The 20,086-nt window shown below is 44.3% G+C and overlaps 1 long non-coding RNA gene across 1 annotated transcript in view; it reads left to right on the plus strand.

Moving 5' to 3' along the window:
* Nucleotides 1-20,086, plus strand: part of LOC310753080 — a 292,662-nt gene that overhangs the window by 68,671 nt on the left and 203,905 nt on the right. The window contains exon 2 of the long non-coding RNA XR_014543159.1: nt 5,205-5,379. This is a non-coding gene — a long non-coding RNA (uncharacterized lncRNA). The remainder of the gene's footprint in view (nt 1-5,204; nt 5,380-20,086) is intronic.

The following is a 20,086-nucleotide window of genomic DNA, read 5'->3' on the forward strand; positions in this document are numbered from 1 at the left end:
GGAGATTTGAACCCTGCTCTAGGGTTAAACCACAGAGCCTAGGACTTGCCGATCAGAAGGTCGGTGGTTCGAATCCCCACGACGGGGTGAGCTCCCATTGCTCGGTCCCTGCTCCTGCCAACCTAGCAGTTCGAAAGCACGTCAAAGTGCAAGTAGATAAATAGGTATCACTCCGGCGGGAAGGTTGCGGTAACAGTGTTTCCGTGCGCTGCTCTGGTTCGCCAGAAGCAGCTTAGTCATGCTGGCCACATGACCCGGAAGCTGTACGCCAGCTCTCCTGGCCAATAAAGCGAGATGAGCACCGCAACCCCAGAGTCCGCCACGACTGGACCTAATGGTCAGGGGTCCCTTTACCTACCAGATCCCAGTCCAGCACCTTAGCCACAACACCACACATTATTCTGTTTACATCCCTCCTTTGGAAGCCCAAGATGAAGTACATGGCTCTCCCCATTTCCATTTTTTTTTCTTATGAAGCAAACTTCCCAACAAAGGGTATTACAAAAGTGAATCAGATGCTTAACAGCTTTAATTCATTTTAACAGTAGGTTTTCTTTCCACAGATCACATGTTTGCATTCCAGTGCCCGCTTTTGCAGATGATACGCTTAACTAGCAGATCAAAACTCAAGGCCTTGCGTAGCCGGCATTCCCACAGAGAATGTACTAGATTGTCAACAAGACAACCCTCTCACCACAAAGAAACTGACCTATAAAATGCCCCGGAAACTCCGTACTACTTGGGAAAGCGATGTGCAGTGAGCAGGAAACACCTGCTTCTGCTACAAAGAATTTCCCATTCTTCCTATTATGTTTGTTGGAAACCTTGGTTTATATAATCCCACTGTATTTTTTCCTCCCACCTTTAACTCCCATCAAACGCAACTCATTTCCTAGCCATGTTCCCAGTTTATTAACGCTGTCATTAAGTCACTTTGCACATTGTGCTCTGCAGCGAGAATAATGCTTAAACAAATAACAATTCCTAGATTATAAGGGTTTTTTTAATCTCATAGTTTCTTATACGGCACTTTTCTGGTGTAAATTGCCTTGTGGGGAGTTCGCGCCCTAAAAAGTAGGTTATAAATATATTAAATAAATACAGATAAGGATCTCCTGCCCGCGACACAAATAGACTGTATGATAAAACTATCCTTGGACCATAAAATCTCAGATTGCAGGGGTGCTCCCCTCGGGGTGGTAGCGTAGCGGGGCAGGGGGGGAGTGGACCATGGCGCACAATTTTGAGGGAGCACAAACCAGGCACACACATGCAGGGATCCCCATTCCGCCCTGCCTGCTGTGAGGGGTCTCTGGGCCTGGTCTCACCACTGCGTTCCTTGGCTCCTTTGCTGAATGGCTGTCCAGAAAGCACTTGCTTGCTCCTCCCTCAGATGGTTAGCGGGCACAGATGGAGGGAGACAGGCAAGAGGCTATCCAACCTTGGCCTGGCCCAGTGCTCCTCTTCGCTGGCATTGGGGAGATTCACCTGCTGAGGGTTGTGTGGGTCAGCTGGGCTCCCCCCTGTGCAGGGGGACAGGTGGTGCAACACAGCCCTGCTTGCTTTGGATGACAAGGGCTGGGTCGACGCAGTGGGTTCCATTCACCCCTTGTGCTACCTAAATACAGACGGTCATTTACCCTTGCTAGATTCAAAGTGCTGCCATCTGCCTTATTGTAGGGCAGATTTGAGGGTAAACCATACGCGGAACGAGTCTGCCCCTGCAGCTTGATGGAGGTAGAAACTGTCTCTCATGCCTTGTTATGCTGCTGTTTCTAAGAGGATATATGCTTGGTATGTATTACCCCTGCTATGCAAAAATCTCCAAATGAATCCGAACTTCAATGTCTAAAATCCCTAGCAGAGGACAAGGATTCTGAGATCACGTTAAGGGTAGCCAAATTCTGTGTGATTTCCATAAAACTTAGGGAGCAAGCTGTGCTATCATAATGATTAAGGGTTTAAATGATAATTTTAGGTTATATGTTAGTGACAAAGTTTTAATTTATTAATTTTTTAACTGTTGCTATATCTGTATTGTCCCTATTATGTTTAGTTGTTTGGTCATGTCTGATTCTTCGTGATCCCACGGACCAGAGCACACCAGGCACTCCTGTCTTCCACTACCTCCCGCAGTTTGGTCAGACTCATGTTTGTAGCTTCAAGAACACTGTCCAACCATCTCGTCCTCTGTCGTCTCCTTCTCCTTGTGCCCTCCATCTTTCCCAACATCAGGGTCTTTTCCAGAGAGTCTTCTCTTCTCATGAGGTGGCCAAAGTACTGGAGCCTCAGCTTCATGATCTGTCCTTCCAGTGAGCACTCAGGGCTGATTTCCTTAAGAATGGAGAGGTTTGATCTTCTTGCAGTACATGGGACTCTCAAGAGTCTCCTCCAGCACCATAATTCAAAAGCATCAATTCTTCGGCGATCAGCCTTCTTTATGGTCCAGCTATCACTTCCATACATCACTTCTGGGAAAACCATGGCTTTAACTATAAGGACCTTTGTTGGAAAGGTGATGTCTCTGCTTTTTAAGATGCTGTCTAGGTTTGTCATTGCCTTTCTCCCAAGAAGCAGGCGTCTTTTAATTTTGTGACTGCTGCCACCATCTGCAGTGATCATGGAGCCCAATAAAGTAAAATCTCTCACTGCCTCCATTTCTTCCCCTTCTATTTGCCAGGAGGTGATGCGCCCAGTGGCCATGATCTTTGTTTTTTTGATGTTGAGCTTCAGACCATATTTTGCATGCTCCTCTTTCACCCTCATTAAAAGGTTCTGTCCCTATTATACCTAATTGCAAATTCAAATGTATCCCTATCGTGTTTTATGACTTCATTGATATTGTATGTGGGCTGGAACTGGTCTGTGACAGAAATAATAAAATTCATTCATTCACCCCTTGTGCCCCACACCCACCTGGTGCATGCCTGCGTGCACCCCTGCCCCCCCCCAACAACACTGCACCACTGACTCCCCCACATATATGTGCTTTAGTTGATGTGTGGGCACCTAGGGAGGCTGCAAAGTACAGACAACAGATGAGATGATTGTAGAATGGAAGAAAGGACACATATCTATGGCGCCTAGCCACCTCAAAAGGAAGGTAAGGAAGGTAACAAAAACCCTTCAAAAAGCAAAAAATTCTCTACCTGCCCCTGGCTAATTTTTGAATGTCATTTCTTTTCTCATTAATTGATAGGAAGTGGTCAAGAAAAGAAAAGAGGTTTTCAGTGCATTACTCAGTCTACAGTGGAGTACAGTCTACTTGGCTGCGACACAAAACAGGGCCTTTGTAGTGGGATCACCTTGGATGGTGGTCCTGTCTCTGATGTGTGTGTTTTTAAGGTGGGTAGCCAAGGCATTTTTTTATTTTATTTTTTTGTGGCTGATCTTAGCATGGTAAAAAAACAACAAAAAAAACCTTCTCATTTGATGCTTTTAAAAAGTCGTGGATTTAAAGATTTTGATTGTTTCCACTTTTTACACTATTAAGATGTATGTTTTAAGTTTGTGAACCTCCTTAAGGCAGGATCGAAACATTTCCATAAATAAATACATGGGAAGAGATTTATTTTTGCCACCATCCATGAGAATGGTTTGTATATGGGATCTTTTCACACAAACAGATAACTGTGTGTGCTTACATCATATGAACTTTTATTTCTACACTAAGGCAACGTTTGTATATTTTTGTGGGCAAGTGTGTTTTTCTCTTGGATTACCTGTGACAATATTTATTTTGACTGATTTGAGAAGGAGAAGTCGCTGAGGCCTTGTGAAATATTATTTTAGTCGCATCTGTGTGCTCATCATCTTGGACCATTTGGAGCTTAAGCTTCAAAACTATTTCAATGATGTTTTTACAAGAGAGAGCAAAAGATTAAAAAATCCCGAGGCAGTGTCTGAAAAGTGCCTTCAAAAGCCACATTGTGCAAACAAGTTTATTATTATTTTTTTCCATTCCAGATGTTTATGGGATTTCAGTTTTCAAAGCGTTTCTTTTTGCAATTACAAATGGAAACGGAGAAGGTCTGCTCTGCTCTCATCCCAAGCAGTCCGAGACCAGATTCTGAAGAGGGATTAATACAGAAAGGGCAAGGTTTAATTTTAGCCAGTTTTACGGAGGCTAACGTGTGATTTCAAAAATTCTGCTAACTGCCTGGGGCCAAGGGACAGGGTAACAATTCTGCACGTGGAACTTGATGGAGCAAAGCTAACTGGAGATGTCGCAAGTCTTGGAATAGCAGCACTGAAAAAGGAGGGTGCCCCACTCCAATTCAAAAGCTGAAAACAGAAAACCTCTTCCCAGCATGCTATGTGGAGTGTCATGGCTGGACTCAGAGGAATAGTGGGAGGAACCAACTGGAGAATCACCAAGGGAAAAAGGAGGGATGATGATAAGTGGTTAGGGGGAAGAGGTAACAAGGCTTAGTGAGCTGAGAGACTCGGTGGCAGAGAGAAGCCTAGAATCAGAGGCAGAAGCTGATTCCCAACTCCAGCCAGCATGACTAATGGTCAGGGATGGTGGAGACTGTAGTTCAGCAACACCTGTAGGGCCCTCAGAGGCGTAGGAATGGGGGCAGTGGGGGAGGTCTGCCCCGGGTGTCATCACTGAGGGGGTGATATTTGGCGCACCGCCCACCAGTGACTCCCAGTGCCTACCCTGAGCCGTCGGGGAAAGAGATGGAGCTGCGTCGCTTTGCCGGCAGCCTTCCCCCCCTTCCCCCCTTCATTTTGACAGTTCAGGGGAGGCTTGGGAGTCGCAGGCGGGCAGGCAGGGAAAGGACGGGAAGGAGGCAGGCAAGCAAACAAGCAGAGGGGTGAGGGAAGGAGAGAAACAAAAGCTCCCTCAACTCAGGACTCAAACCCTGGAACACACAGTAGGAGAGGTGGGGTGTGAGAACAAAGTTGGGGGGGTTAAGTGCTTATGCTCCTAATGTTAAGTAAATAAACCGGAAAATAATACTTGCAACTGTAAGTATCTTATTTTGCCTTCTTTTAATAATTTCAATTGGGGGGGGGTGACAAAAAAAATTCTGCACGGGGTACCACCTGACCTTGCTCTGCCTCTGGGGGCCCTGGTTATAATATTGTTCCAGTTAGTCAGTGTGGATCCTGACTTGAACGGCCAGAGGGTCAGGAAGTAGAAATGCTCCACCGAGATATTACAATGTTTTAATTTATTTCCAGAATTTCTAATACAGTGGTACCTGGGGTTAAGTACTTAATTCGTTCCAGAGGTCCGTTCTTAACCTGAAACTGTTCTTAACCTGAGGTACCACTTTAGCTAATGGGGCCTCCCGCTGCCGCCGCACCGCCGGAGCACGATTTCTGTTCTCATCCTGAAGCAAAGTTCTTAACCCGAGGTACTATTTCTGGGTTAGCGGAGTCTGTAACCTGAAGCATATGTGACCTGAAACGTATGTAGCCCAAGGTACCACTGTACAATCAAAAGCCTATAATACAACTAAGTCATGAATGCTTGTGTATGGTTGCCTGGCCATGGGGTGCTGGGGTTTTTTCTTCTTTAAGTCAATGATGGATACAACAGAGGTTCCCAAACCCTGGGACAGATTTGGATTAACAAGAGGATCACTGCCCTCCCCGCTCCCAAAAATGCATTGTCTTTTGCTCTGTTAGTTTGCTGGGTTGGGTCTTGAGTGCAGGAAAATAGGCTGATTTACCTCAAGGTTACTTGTTATATAAGAATATACTTATCCCCCAGGTCTCAACTGCAATTCAAGGTGAACTTCCTTATTTTGAGAACGGCATTCAGCTTGCCATCTAAATCAAGAACATTACAAGTGGGTTTTACTTCCCCCCACCCAGTGGCATAGCGTGGGTTGTCAGCACCCGGGGCAAGACAAGTAATTTGCGCCCCCTAACCCGTGGATTTGCGCCCCCTAACCCTAACCCCCAGATGTTGCGCCCGGTGCGGCCGGCCCCCCTGCACCCCCCACGCTATGCCACTGCCCCCACCTCCCTCCCAAAAATAACTTTTAAATTATTCAAGTGTATAAAAGTGTACCTAGAGGGGAGGACACCCCAGAATGCATTTAAAAGTTTTTGATGAAGTCAAAGTGTTTTCAAGAAACAGCTCTCCATTATTGCACAAGAGATATGCTGCAGCTGAGAACTCCGGATAAAATATCAAAACTTCTTGTGAAGCATTCCCAGATGCTAGTTGTAACTGGAAATCCACCGGCAACTGATGACATGGGGAGTTTCTCCGTCACTAGTAATTTACTTTTACATTGACCCCCCTGCTCTTCGAATACACTAGCAAGGCAAATTACAATAAAATATTTTAAACTCCATAAAATATCTGTTAAAACGTGTGCTTAAAAAATCATAATGCAGTGCTGTAAAAGCAGCATCCAAATGTAACAGATCAACAAAGGTTTTAACAAGTTTAAAACCTGAAAAGCCTGGGAAGATCAAAAGGCCTTTCCTTGGCACTAGAAAGACATTGGAACGGAGAACATTGGAAAGCTGCAGCAGCTACATCTGAGAGGGCATGGGAACAATGACTGTCGGAATGTGCTTAAAATCAACCGGGCAAAAGCTGGTGCAAGAACTCTTTCAGCATAAAGATGGCCCTTTGATTGTAGCTAACATGAAGCACTAAACCACAGAGCCTAGGGCTTGCCGATCAGAAGGTCGGCAGTTTGAAGCCCTGTGATGGGGTGAGCTCCTGTTGTTCGGTCCCAGCTTCTGCCAACCTAGCAGTTCGGAAACACGTCAAGTGCAAGTAGATAAATAGGTACCACTCCAGCGGGAAGGTAAACGGTGTTTCTGCTCTAGTTCACCAGAAGTGGCCTAGTCATGCTGGCCACATGACTCGGAAGCTGTCTGCAGACTAACCCCGGCTCCCTCAGACTATAGAGCGAGATGAGCACTGTAACCCGAGTCGTCCGCGACTGGACCTAATGGTCAGGGATACCTTTACCTTTACCTAACATGAAGCACACATTCCTAGCCCTCCCTTCTCTTGGATCTTTCTTCCACCACCTCACAAGACAGCAAGGCCAATCTTAGGAAGATGAGCCACTGAACCGAGGGAAGCAACAACTGGCCTATGCCTCATGGGGGGAGGGGAGAGAACAGAGGGAGAGAACAGACTGGTTGGGTCCCTTTGTTCCTCCTGCATACTCTCCAACATTTCTCCAATGAAAATAGGGACATCCTATTCCATTATTATTATTATTATTATTATTATTATTATTATACCTCACCCATCTGACTGGGTTGACCCAGCCACTCTGGGCAGCTCCCAACATATATAAAAACATCATGAAACATTAAACATTTAAAAACTTCTCTATACAGGGCTGCCTCCTGATGTCTTCTAAAGGCTGAATCGTTACTTATCTCCTTGGCTCAGGGGTCAAATAAATCCATACTCTCCAACATTTCTCTGATGAAAATAGGGACATCCTGAGGAAATCCAAGACCGTCCCTGGAAAATAGGGACACTTGGAGGGTCTGGGCTCTGAACTTCCAGTAACATGTTGAAATACTGAAGGGAAGCCCCCTTGGGAATTTGGAACCCTGGATGACAAAATAAGAAGCCATTGTGCTTCAAGCATTTTGGCGGCAGTTGGAGACAATGATGTGCAAAGTATGGGTTGGGGGGCATTTTCAGGGAAGAAGCTTAAGGGTCCTAAACTCCCTGCGTGAACACTGGTTTTCCTCTGTCATGTTGCCATTCCAGTGGTGTCATTTTCAAGCATCATATTGCAGTTGCTTCTGAGAACTGTAATTCCAGGACTACTCACCCCTCGGTTGGCATCCATCTGTCTCAGAAGACCATGGAGGAGTGCACCGTACCAACTCTTTGCACACTAAAGAAAAGCCTGAGATTAGGGATCTTGCTGACAAACTGTCTGTTTCCGCACCTCAATTGATGCACCGTATGCTAGAACTAGACAAGAAAGGCTTCTTGTTGCATGGTGCAGAAATATATTTGTGCGTCAAGGCCCCGGCACACACCCCCCAGGAATAAAAGAAACACAGAATTTTAGTTTAAAGCTAAATAGACAAAATTTAGGCCACAACTTCATTGATTACAGAAATGTGAGTGGCATTCCCTTAGGCATTGGCAATAACTATATCTGACTCCTGCCCACCTTGCAGGAAGTCTAGAAGGGTAAACCAGGAAGTCTAAAAGGGTAAACCGTCGATGGCAACCAACTGAAGCTCACCTGGGGTCCCTGTGGGGTCCTGGCAAGGCCCTAGCCCCTTAAGGGGACTTTGGATATCCAGACTCACGGATTCTTTTAACAGAATACCCTTGTACCTGGAGGGGCATGTGATGGCCACACCTCCCCTCCCCCACATCTCACTAAGCCAGTGCCTAACTTTACACAGTTGTGACAATTGCTAAGAGGTAGGTGAAAACCAAATGGCCAGTGCCAATCTGCAAAATGGAAAAAAATCCTACCCAGCCCCTGTTCCAAAATGTCACAATCCGGTCTACGGGTGATCGAAGTCCTGGCTGAGGATGTCAGGACCGGGGGTAAGATGGCGGGGTAGGAGCAGGAACGAGAGTCCAGAAGCCGGGGGTCCGAGGGTTAGGAAGCAACGAGTCACAAAGTCAAGGGTCCGAGGGTCGAGAAGCAAGGAGTCCCGAAGTCAAGGGTCCGAGGGTTGAGAAGCAAGGAGTCAAGATGCCGACATCTGAGGATCAGGAAGCAAAAAGCCAAACGCAGCAAGGCAGGAAACGAGTTGCTGTGGCAAAGAGCCAAAGGGAAATGCTGACCTTATATCCCTTCCCAGCTTTTGCTACCAGGTGCAGCAAGTTACCAAGTGGCCTCATCTGTGCGGTCGCACCTTGCCTCTCCAGAACAAACTTAGGAAGGCCCCAGTCCTGTGAAGCTCTACTGGTCACAGGGCCTGGCTCCTGCACGCACTCCTGACACAAAACAGGTGACTAATCGAAGTCCAGAGCAAAGCCAAAGCAGACACCTAAAGCACTAGGGCAGGTGGGCAGGTGTTTGGTGGTGCGAAGTCAGGTAAAGCCCCAGCGCAGCAGCGCTGCCTTTTAAAGGCCCCCACAATCATGCCACCATTCTCTGATTGGCCAAATAGGCTGTGGCGTGACCATGGGGCCATCACGTGGCTTGGGCTCATCCCCCACCCACCACCATGGATGGGGGGGGCGCCCTGGGCCCACGCACAATGCGGACCCTCGAATAGGAGGATCTGATTTCTCTTGTCCCACTGCTGTCTCTGGTCAAATAGGATGCAATACCTTAGTACCCATGCAAGCATTCCTTGGGGGGGCTATTAGTAGCTGTGTTGGGAAAGCTGTTGCTGCTGTTGTTTTGTTGTTGTTCCCCTAGTGGAGGTAGAAAAGATTAACTCTTCCTCTCCTGCACACCGAGGTTCCAATTGAACATTGAGGCCTTCTGTGCCTGCTATTAATTTCTTTGTTAAAAAACAAAACAAAACCCCCAAACCTTGACATGATTGCAAATGACACATTTAGCATCACATCTACTTTGGACCTCAGTAGAAAGGTAGGGGGTGAGGCAATAAGAAAGGGCTTTGTGGATTTAATGCAATGTGGGTTTAATACGACGCAACTGTCCCCTGCACATAAACCAATATATGGAATTTATCTTCAAGAGCTATGGGCAACCTTCCTTGTAAAGGAAGGCTTTTCATGATTCGCTGATCAGGCTATCCTTATGAAGCACAGATAAAATCCAGATCCTTGCCATCGTTATTATGCTGCCAGTTCTAATATAGATTGATAAATTCAATGCACAAGGTCTTTTGGCACAACCCTATATACAATATCTCACGCTCAAGATGTTACTGTATACATCCCAGTACTTTTATAACCCATTAAGAAGCACGTTCTGAATAATTGCAAGCTACAACCAGCTGTCAGGCTTCTTAAGGCTCTCTAAACATTTGGGTTCAGGTTTAACTAGAAGAAGAAGAAGAAATCTGCTAATGCACAGCACTGCTGGCCCTCCAGAAACTTAGCAAATATACTAATTCTTCTTGCTAGACAGAAACATAAAAACCCCAAATGGCTTCCATATGTTCCATTGTCCTATTGCTTCTTTAATTCCATCTGAAAGTACAACACTTAGCAACCTTCATATTGATGCTAAACACATTACGTCAGTCCCAGCATTGATCTGTTTTCTACTAATACAATTAAACTCGCTTCGGCGTAATCCCCATAAGATAAACATCATTGTTATTATCATCAACATTCCTGCTGTGTGTCTAGAGAAATATTATAGGCATCTGAACACCCTTTGGAAGACCAGGATAAAACACTGCCACTTCCCTCACTGATGTCTTCCTGGGATTTGAACACTGCTGCTACCAATGTAAACAGCACTGCAAAAAGAAAGGGGAGAGGGATGATGTGTGCAGTGACACACTTCCATGACACATAAAATCCCTCCGCAAAATCAATATTGCATTCTCCATTCCAAGCCTATGATTCCAGACCCTCCAAGTGTCCTTTTTTTTTCCAGGGAGCCCTGGATTTACAGAAACTGCCCCAGTCTCGGATTTGATCCTGGTATGTCCTGCTTTTCCTTGTTGTTGTTGTTTAGTCGTTTAGTCGTGTCCAACTCTTCGTGACCCCATGGACCAGAGCACGCCAGGCACTCCTGTCTTCCACTGCCTCCCACAGTTTGGTCAAACTCATGCTGGTAGCTTCGAGAACACTGTCCAACCATCTCGTCCTCTGTCGTCCCCTTCTCCTTGTGCCCTCAATCTTTCCCAACATCAGGATCTTTTCCAGGGAGTCTTCTCTTCTCATGAAGTGACCAAAGTATTGGAGCCTCAGCTTCAGGATCTGTCCTTCCAGTGAGCACTCAGGGCTGATTTCCTTAAGAATGGATAGGTTTGATCTTCTTCCTTCACGGGTCACTGCCTTGCCGTGGCAAAGGGGCTTGAATAACTCAGAGAAGCTATGAGCTATGCCATGCAGGGCCACCCAAGATGGACAGGTCATAGTGGAGAGTTTTGACCAAACGTGATCCACCTGGAGCAGGAACCGGCAAGCCTCTCCAGTATCCCTGCCAAGAAAACTCTGTGAGTCTATGATTACATTCCATTTCTTGTTTATGCTAAAATGTGGCACGGAGATGGCAGTAAGACGTCGAAATATATAAAGGAATGGTACCCTCCTGCTCTCTTTTATGATGAACTCCCCTCACCTAGCTTCACATCTCTCTGGAAAAGCATTAAAGAGGCTACTACAGGTATTGTAGTAAGTGAAATAGGGGCTTAGGCTATGCAGAGCTCTTAGCCTGCCCCCAGACTGTATATGTTGGAAACATTATGTCCATCTGTCTTTTCTTCCTGATCCCCAATCTCAACTGCAGAATAGCAACGAAAAGAAAAAAAGCCACAGAATTCCAGGCTATAAGTAGCATACAGTGGTTGTTTGTCCCAAAATACCACCACGCTGACTACAGCAAACACAAATTACAAGCTTTACCTAATCACAGATACACTACCAAGTCATTTCTGGTTTTCACAAATGACAGTGAGCGGGTGCAGTCTTGCCACTGCCTGAATTTGGTCAGGTTTCTGTTCTGAGCATGATAGATATTTGAAGGACTCTGATTCAGATTTAGAATAATGTTGTCCCGAGGTAAGTTTGGAGGGGGAGGGGCAGAACAGATTGGAAGCGTTACTTAATATGCTACTGAGAACTTCGCACTTTACTGCTGATCCTTAAATATAGTCCAGGCTACCCAAAGCCTTCTTAGTTAACACAGTAGCTACATATAAGGATGGGAGGAGATATTCTATTCATTGTGCATTCAAAGGTGAACCTGCATTATCATCACTTTCGGAAATAATACATGAACCGAAGGCACCATCCTTTGAAATTCACACTTCTTCAAATTTCATAATGCAGTTCTCCAGCCAAGCGATGTGTCCAAAAATGCATACAGCTGGAACATGTGCAGAGGAGGGCAACCAAGGAGATCAAGGGTCTGGAAACCAAGCCTCATGAGGAATGGTTAGAGGAGTTGGGTATGTTTAGACTGGAAAAGAGGAGACTGGGAGAGGAGATACAGTAGCCATCTTCAAATATCTCAAGAGCTGTCACATGGAAGATGGAGCAAGATTGTTTTCTCCTGCTCCAGAGGGTAGGACTTGAACCAATGGCTTCAAGTTACAAGAAAGGAGAATCCGACTAAACATCTGGAAGACCTTTCTGACAGTAAGAAAGTGGAACCGTCTCCCTCGGGAGGTGATGGACTCTTTTTCCTTGGAGGTTTTCAAGCAGAGGTTGGATGGCCATCTGTCATGGATGCTTTAGCTGAGATTCCTGCATTGCAAGCGGTTGGCCTAGATGATCCTTGGGGTCCTTTCCAATTCTACAGTTCTATGACTAATGAAAATAACAGAGAAAAATGTTCAAGGAGATGGCTTTAGGGAAAAAAAATTATATCTGGCAAAATTGCATACATAATGTGTATATTAAGATATATTTCCACACTAAAGTTAATGAAATCTCATGACAACTCTTTAAAAAAACAAACAAACAAACCTGGAAACCGATGTGGAGTCTGGAAAAAATGAAAAACCAAAATCTACCAGGTCTCCCATCACCATACCATTTACAATCTACACACACACACACCACTTAAAATTCTTTTTCATCCATCCCTATCCCCAGGGAACTCTTTATATAAAAAATATATATTCCTAGGTCTTTCCCCAAAGTGTCATTTTACTGAGTTAAGAATAAATGGACTAAGCAAACTCCAGCCACCTTCCATATTGCCTGGAATGAAGCGGCAGCACAGTTCACGCTGCCCAGAAAAGAAGCGTGTTTTGCTTGACACGTGTTGCTGAAACACACATGTGTGTGTGTTCTTACGATCTCGGTGTTGTTGTTTTTGTTGTTATTTTCCAGTTTTCCAGACTTTATTTATTAAATTCATATTACACGTTAGTTACGGTACAATTTTAGCACTGTACATAACATAAAAGGTAAAGGGACCCCTGACCATTAGGTCCAGTCATGGCTGACTCTGGGGTTGCGGCGCTCATCTCGCTTTATTGGCCGAGGGAGCCGGCGTACAGCTTCCGGCTCATGTGGACAGCATGACTAAGCTGCTTCTGGTGAACCAGAGCAGCACACGGAAACGCCATTTACCTTCCCACTGGAGCGGTACCTATTTATTTACTTGCACTTTGACGCGCTTTCGAACTGCTAGGTTGGCAGGAGCAGGGACCGAGCAATGGGAGCTCACCCCGTCGAAGGGGATTCAAACCGCCAACCTTCCGATTGGCAAGTCCTAGTCTCTGTGGTTTAACCCACAGTGCCACCCGCATCCCTGTACATAACATATATTATATTAAATATATGTCCATATATTTAGTATAATATATGTTATATACAGTGCCAAATTTATTATATTTAATATAATATATGTTATGTACACTGGGGGGGTAGTCCCCACATCTAACCCTATACCCTATTCACCGTTTATCCAAATACCTCACTCACTTGCATGATGTCCTTCTCACTACATTAAAACTCTATCACTGTGTTCGTATTTATTTATTCATCACATTAATCAATCCTCTGTTCTAGAATCATTGCATCTTAGCTGAATTAACTCAATCAGTACTTATCCAAAGACTTCCATTGAAGTAATATTGTACAATATATTTTTCAACACACTTCCCTTCCTTTCTTAATTAATGTTTTGATTGCATTCTAATTGACACTGTCTCCCCTTGGAAACTCTTGAGAACTGTAGCTCTGATAGGTTGGATGCCAGGGATCTCTTGCAGAGAATTCCCAGCATATTCGACAAACCACTGTTTCCCAGGATTCTTTGGGGGAAACCATGAGAGCGAAACAGTATTATGATTCACAGAATGTGTTTGCCAGGAAAGTTACTACCTCTTCTTACTTTCCTGGCAGGGCTCGTCCATGCCTATAAAAGCTGTGCGATTGACAGGAATGTGAGAGTGCAGGTGTTCCCAGCATAGAGGTGCAGTGATGGCGAAACCTTTGCTTGTTCCATTTCTCCCAGGCCTGCAGCTCTTTCAAAAGAACAGTAACTCTTCCAGGGGGGCGGGAATGGTAAACCCACCCAACTACACTTCTTCCTGGAAGCTAAGTCAAACATCAGGAATAAATGCCAGCCCTATTTGATTCCCCGATCCCACTCCCCCTTGCATATATCTTATCTCTTACATATTTTTCTTCATTCTTGTTTTCTTTTCAGCAGCAATTAATTTTGACAACGAGAAGGAAGAATGGCTACGTTTTCATTGCATTCCAGTTGGACTAGTGAGAGGATGTGTTTTAAACCGATGTCACCAGTGTTTGCTTATTTATGGTGTTTCAAAGAGATAGCCGGGATTAAATAGGATAAGAGATGTCCAAGTTTCACAAAGGTCTTTTGAAAAGAGAAGGAAACAATATAACAAAAATTCCACATGCAGAGGAAAGTAAAGCAATATTTTTGAATGCAAAATAGCCAACGGAGCTAACAAGACAGAAAGATTGCTAAGGAGTTGGGAGATTAGTTTGAATGATTCTGCTGCTTTTATTCAAGTACAGCACTTGTCTGAAAAGACACAGTTTCTACCATAGCTGTTTGTTGTTGTCGCTGCTGCTGCTGCTATTGTTGTTGTTTCCTTACTCTAAAAGAAAACAGCAGGGATAGCTTATCTGTTTTTTCCCTCTCTCTGACACTATAGAGTGAATCAGCCAATGAAGTCTCCTGCAACAAATGACTGTTTTAAATGCTGGTGGTTGGGAACCTGGTTTGCAAATACTACATGCTTGCAAACATAAGAAAAATCTATCAAGACAATCAACATCATAAAAGCCTGCTGAGTCTTCTCATCAGAATTGCAACAGACCTTCCCAAGCATTTGAAGCAATCTATGAACCAGGCCCTGTATCTCAAACACACACACACCAATAAATGGTAGAGGCATAATTGTGTCATCAATAGTTCTAGCAGTTGTCTAAACCTGCTGTCAGCTAGCATTTTCAATTTTCGGGTTTTGCCTGGCTTGAGTGAGTAGATATTATGTCGTCACCTTTTGTTGATTATACACCGTTTTGGAGGTCATCACTCTTTTGACATTTCATTCATTGTAATTAGCCTCTTGACAAAATGGGTCAAGGAAATGTGACAGATGAACACACCCTAAATGTAGACATAAATCAGAGACTCAAATTGAGTCCTCATTTATTCCAGTGATTGCATCTGAGAGTGACTATTTGTAGGGATGGATTACACGTGCGTGTACATACCACCTTGATTTTTTTTATCATTAAGACCGCAGTCTAACTGATACTACATTTTACAGTTATCTTATATCTTCATTACCTCAAAAATTTCTCTGATGAAAATGAGGATGTCCTATTCCATGATAATAATAATTTTATACAGTGGGACCTTGGTTTTCAAACGTAATCTTTCCAGAAGACCATTTGAGTTCCAAAACATTTGAAAACTCAAACCGGAAGCCTCAAAATGGAAAACTCAATACAGAAAACTCAGAACGGAAGCTGCATTTCCTGTTCAACTTCCACTGCACGTTCAAAAACCGAGGCACTTACTGGTACTTCCAGGTTTACAGCATTCCAAAAACAAAATGTTCAGCGATGGTGACGTTCGAAAACCAAGGTACCACTGTACTTCATACCTGTGATGGCCTGGGACTCAGGCTCAGACCAGAGGAACCAGAGGAGACGCAGGCTTCACTGGATCCTTTGCCTCAGGCATCATCTGAACCAAGTCCGGGGCCTGATCCTGATGAGTCCCAGTCTGCACAGGTTTCCCGCAACAAACACCAGCTGGGCCGAGTCAGGGGCCCAAGCCTGCCCTGGCTCCAGATGTGTGGATTACCTCATTGCCTTCAGCTGGGCCATCACTTACAGCTGCTCCACTACCAGTTTTGTCAGAGGAGGCTGAGGCGGCCCCTGGATCTAGTAACCCACTGACGTCTCCCGAGCTGCAGAGACTAAAGTCTGAGAGAAGGAGAGACCTGAGTACTTGCAGGAGGAGTTCTCACCTTCGGGTGAAACAGGGAGGTGAGTCACCGGGGGATCAGGACCGGCCGCTACCCCAACAAAGATAAAAGGCTGTTGGGCCCTGCCCCAGGTTGCGGGAGCAATATTGCTGTATGCCAGATCCTGCCTGAGATCCTGTACCTCTCCTTGCCTGGTTTCCTGCCTTGGCCCTGTCAGACTGACTCCCAGCAGAACCTTCAGATTCTGGACCGGTCCTGGACCGCGTTTCACGGGTTACCCCCGGGCCCAGCACAAAACCCCACCCATCTGGGTTGCCCCAGACACTCTGGGTGGCTTCCAACATATATAAAAACATAATGAAATTTGAAAAGGAACTGCCTTGAGATGTCTTCTAAAGGTTGTATAGTTCCTTATCTCATTGGCTTGGGGGTCACATAACTCCACACCCTCCAAAAACAATTTTCAGTGAAAATAGGGAAGCCCTAAGGAAAAACGGGACATTCCAGGATCAAATCAGAAACCAGGGTAGCTTCTGTAAATCTGGGACTGTCCCTGGAAAACAGGGACACTTGGAGGGTCTGTATCTTAGATTGATCCATCTGATCCAATGGCAGGGCAGAGGAGCAGTCTAACAATATTCTGTCCATTTTGTAGCTTTCTGTTTACTTTTGTTTTTTACAACACCATTTCCCTTCCCATTAGGAACAATGAGAAGTAAATATGAGGAAGAGACTTAGATCAGCTCTTCAGGGTTCTAAATCTCTGCCCGGTTTGTGGCTTTAAAGACTTGTATCTGAATGTAGGGACAAACTCCACTGGAAAGGATGAAGTTAGAGGTGACTTGAAAAGTCTAATGGGCTATTGGACCACTGATTCCCCATTCACATTTGCAAGCCATCATTGTAGTATAGGGAAGAATATGCACATCCAGTAACAGTGTAGTTTGATTGCTTCCAATGACAGCCACTCAGATATAGAGACACAACTTAGGAATTAGAAATGATGATTTAAAACACAGGTATGAGATCCAGTTCCCACTCTGCTGCCGCTAAATGGTGGTTGGTTACACAAAAGTACTAGATACTTGCTGCCACTTCCAACACTTGCAGGTGCGTGTTCACTCAGCACCTTTGACACACCTGCGATCTGTTGTTTCTTAAGTCTGGCAGAGGTACAGTTCTCAGTCATATACGTGCATTAACTGAGACAAAGCACGAACCGACATTCAAGCAGAGCTGCCTCTTTCAGATGATGGATAAAGTTTTCCACGAACTACATGTCTTGGTGTCCAAAAAAAACCCCCACAAAAAACCCAAAGAGCATAAGAATAGCATCTCAACCCTGGGGCAAAGTTAACAGGTTTTTCTCAAACGGTTCCCATCCCTGAACTGTCGGTGTTAGGTAATACGTTATCTAATGTAGGGCTGATTGTGCATTAAGAGCTCCTCAAACCCGTGAAGTAAACTGTTTTAGGCTCTGACATTTTCAAAAGATGCCTTGGAGGCTCAAATGCAAATTCAGAGACAATAGGCTCATTTTTTTTCAGGAAGCCTGAATACCTTCAGAAAAGGGCTTGCATTAGTTGTGCCCTGCCAAGCTGAAAGCAGCCCACTGAGACGTATATTGTCATTGCCCTGCTTTTGTAGGCAGAGGCAGGAAACCAAATCAGGACATTCACTGAGTCCCGGGTGGGCCACCGTACTTTGCTAGCAGGCTGAATTCAGCTATAGAGTGGTCATGAGTTCTATTTACTGAGGACAGTCCTCTGTTTGAAGCTATCCTCTGTTTGAAGGGCTGTCTGGGCCAAGTCTGTTTTAAAAGCGCCCATGACAGTTTCTTTGATTTCCCAATGCGGTGCTGGGCCCCAAATTTGGGGGATCCCCTGCCTTCCTCCATAAGTGGTTCCACGTTATGAGCCTAGGAGTGCAATTCCCCTCCAAATCTGGTTGCGATCTAGTTTGTTAGGTGAAACGTGTTGTGCGAAGGCCCTTAATGAAACCCTTCCTTGTGCTTCCCCTTGCGACAAAAATAGAACAGCAATATTAATGCTGTTTAGTTTATTGGGACTTATATTTATAGAGTGTGACAGAGCAGAGATTATGATGATAATCAGGCTTGACACAGCATGAGCAGAAAATGTGCAAGCTGGGTTGGGGGGGGACCTCAGTGGAGCTCTGTCTCAAGTTCAGCTGCAGCTAGCGAATTCAGAACATAAGGTCTCCTTCAGTCTCGGAAACAACGGGATTCATTAGGAGAGGTCAGAGAGCTCTAAGGAAGGAGGAAAAGATGCATATTTTAAAAAAGGTTCACTGAGGTAGATTTTCAGAGGCATACAAGCAAGGGGACCCACAAAAATAAGAAGCAAGAGTTTTTTCTTGCCATTCCTCTGTATTCTATCTATCATCTGTCTGTCTGTCTGTTTATCTGTCTATCTGTCTGTCTATCTATCTATTTCTATTTATCTATCTATTTCATTTATGAATAGCTTCCCATGGAACATCCTGGGGGTGGGGGGTGGGAAATAAGCAAAGAAAGCACACATAATTGCAATTTCTCCTTCAATGAATATAAAGATAGGGATAAAAATCTCCACTAAAGTGGCTAGTTGGAAGAAGTTCTTTCCTCCCAGGAAGAATCCTGGGGAACTGCAGTTCTTTAAAGGGGAGGAACTAGAGAACCAAACCAGAGAATTTCTGAATAACCAACGCTGCATGCTTCCTGACTGAATTGTGTTTGCTTAAAGTCAAAGAGTTTCCAGGGATTTTTCTGTTTGCACACACTGGTGTGGTCCTTAATATAGGTCAGGGAAATCCCCAGCGAAAACAGAGGAGAAGTTTTTAAAACAGAAATCTAAATTTAAACTTCAGAATTAATATTTGGCATTTTTTAAGAAAATGTAGCAGGCTTGGCATCTAACTGTATGTTATTGTTGATAACTTTGGCAAATGATTGTAATTCTCTCTGGCATGTTAAGATTTCTATTTTTCACAAAAAAGGGGGAAGAAAGCACCTCAAGAAAAGTGATACAGCCCCAGCAATACTAACACATCACAAATGAATATTATAATTGGCCCTCTGAAATTACTCTTTACTGTTGTCCCATTGAAGACAATGTGTCTGCAACATAAGTCTTGCCACTCACCCTTATTTGAGATTTGAAACTTACTTGAGATTTAATACCTTCATCTCAAATGGCAAAGCGTGATCATTAAAGTCAGTTATAGGAATTCTGCATCCCTCCAGAACATTTATGGGGTATACAGTGGTACCTCGGTTTTCGAACATCTCCATTGATGAACATTTCAGTTTTCCAACACCGTAAACCCGAAAGTAAATGCTTCAGTTTTCGAACACCCCTCAGAAGTCGAACCTGCTACACAGCTTCCATTGAGCGCAAGATCCTGAAGCCTAGCTGTTGGCTGTTCAGTTTTATTTTCAAACGTTTCAGAACTCAAACGGTCTTCTGGAATGGATTATGTTCAAAAACCGAGGTATATTTAAAATCTAGAGGTGTAAGTGGGTAACAACAGGGCAGACTATGTGCACACCTACAAAGAGTACATATTAATGAACAGTAAATGTGATTATTTCTTATTTTCTGTCTTTGTAAAGAATGGGAAAATAATATAAACAAAACCTGTAGAAACCTACATTATCTATATATAATATTAATTATTAACAGGATTTATCAGACCCTCAAAGTGTCCCTATTTTCCAGGAACGGTCCCGGATTTACAGAAGCTGTCCCAGTTTCTGATTTGATCCTGGAATATTCATCTTTTCCTAAAAACACCCCTATTTTCATCGGAGATGAAGTTGGAGGGTGTGGAGTTAGGCACCCCTGAGCCAAGGAGATAAGGAACTTATACAACCTTTAGTAGACATCTGAAGGCTTTTTCAAACATAGGGAAGTTTTTAATGTTTCATATTTTCTTACGTTTTATCTGTGTTGGAAGCCACCCAGAGTTTCTGGGGCAACCCAATCAGATGAGCGGGATAAAAATAATAAAATTGTTGTGCTTGAATAGCACACCTCTATTTTCATCAAAGAAATGTTGGAGGGTATGATTTATACACCACTTT

Source organism: Podarcis filfolensis (genome assembly GCF_964270895.1).
Source record: "Podarcis filfolensis genome assembly, chromosome: 17".
NCBI classification, from domain to species: Eukaryota; Metazoa; Chordata; class Lepidosauria; order Squamata; family Lacertidae; genus Podarcis; species Podarcis filfolensis.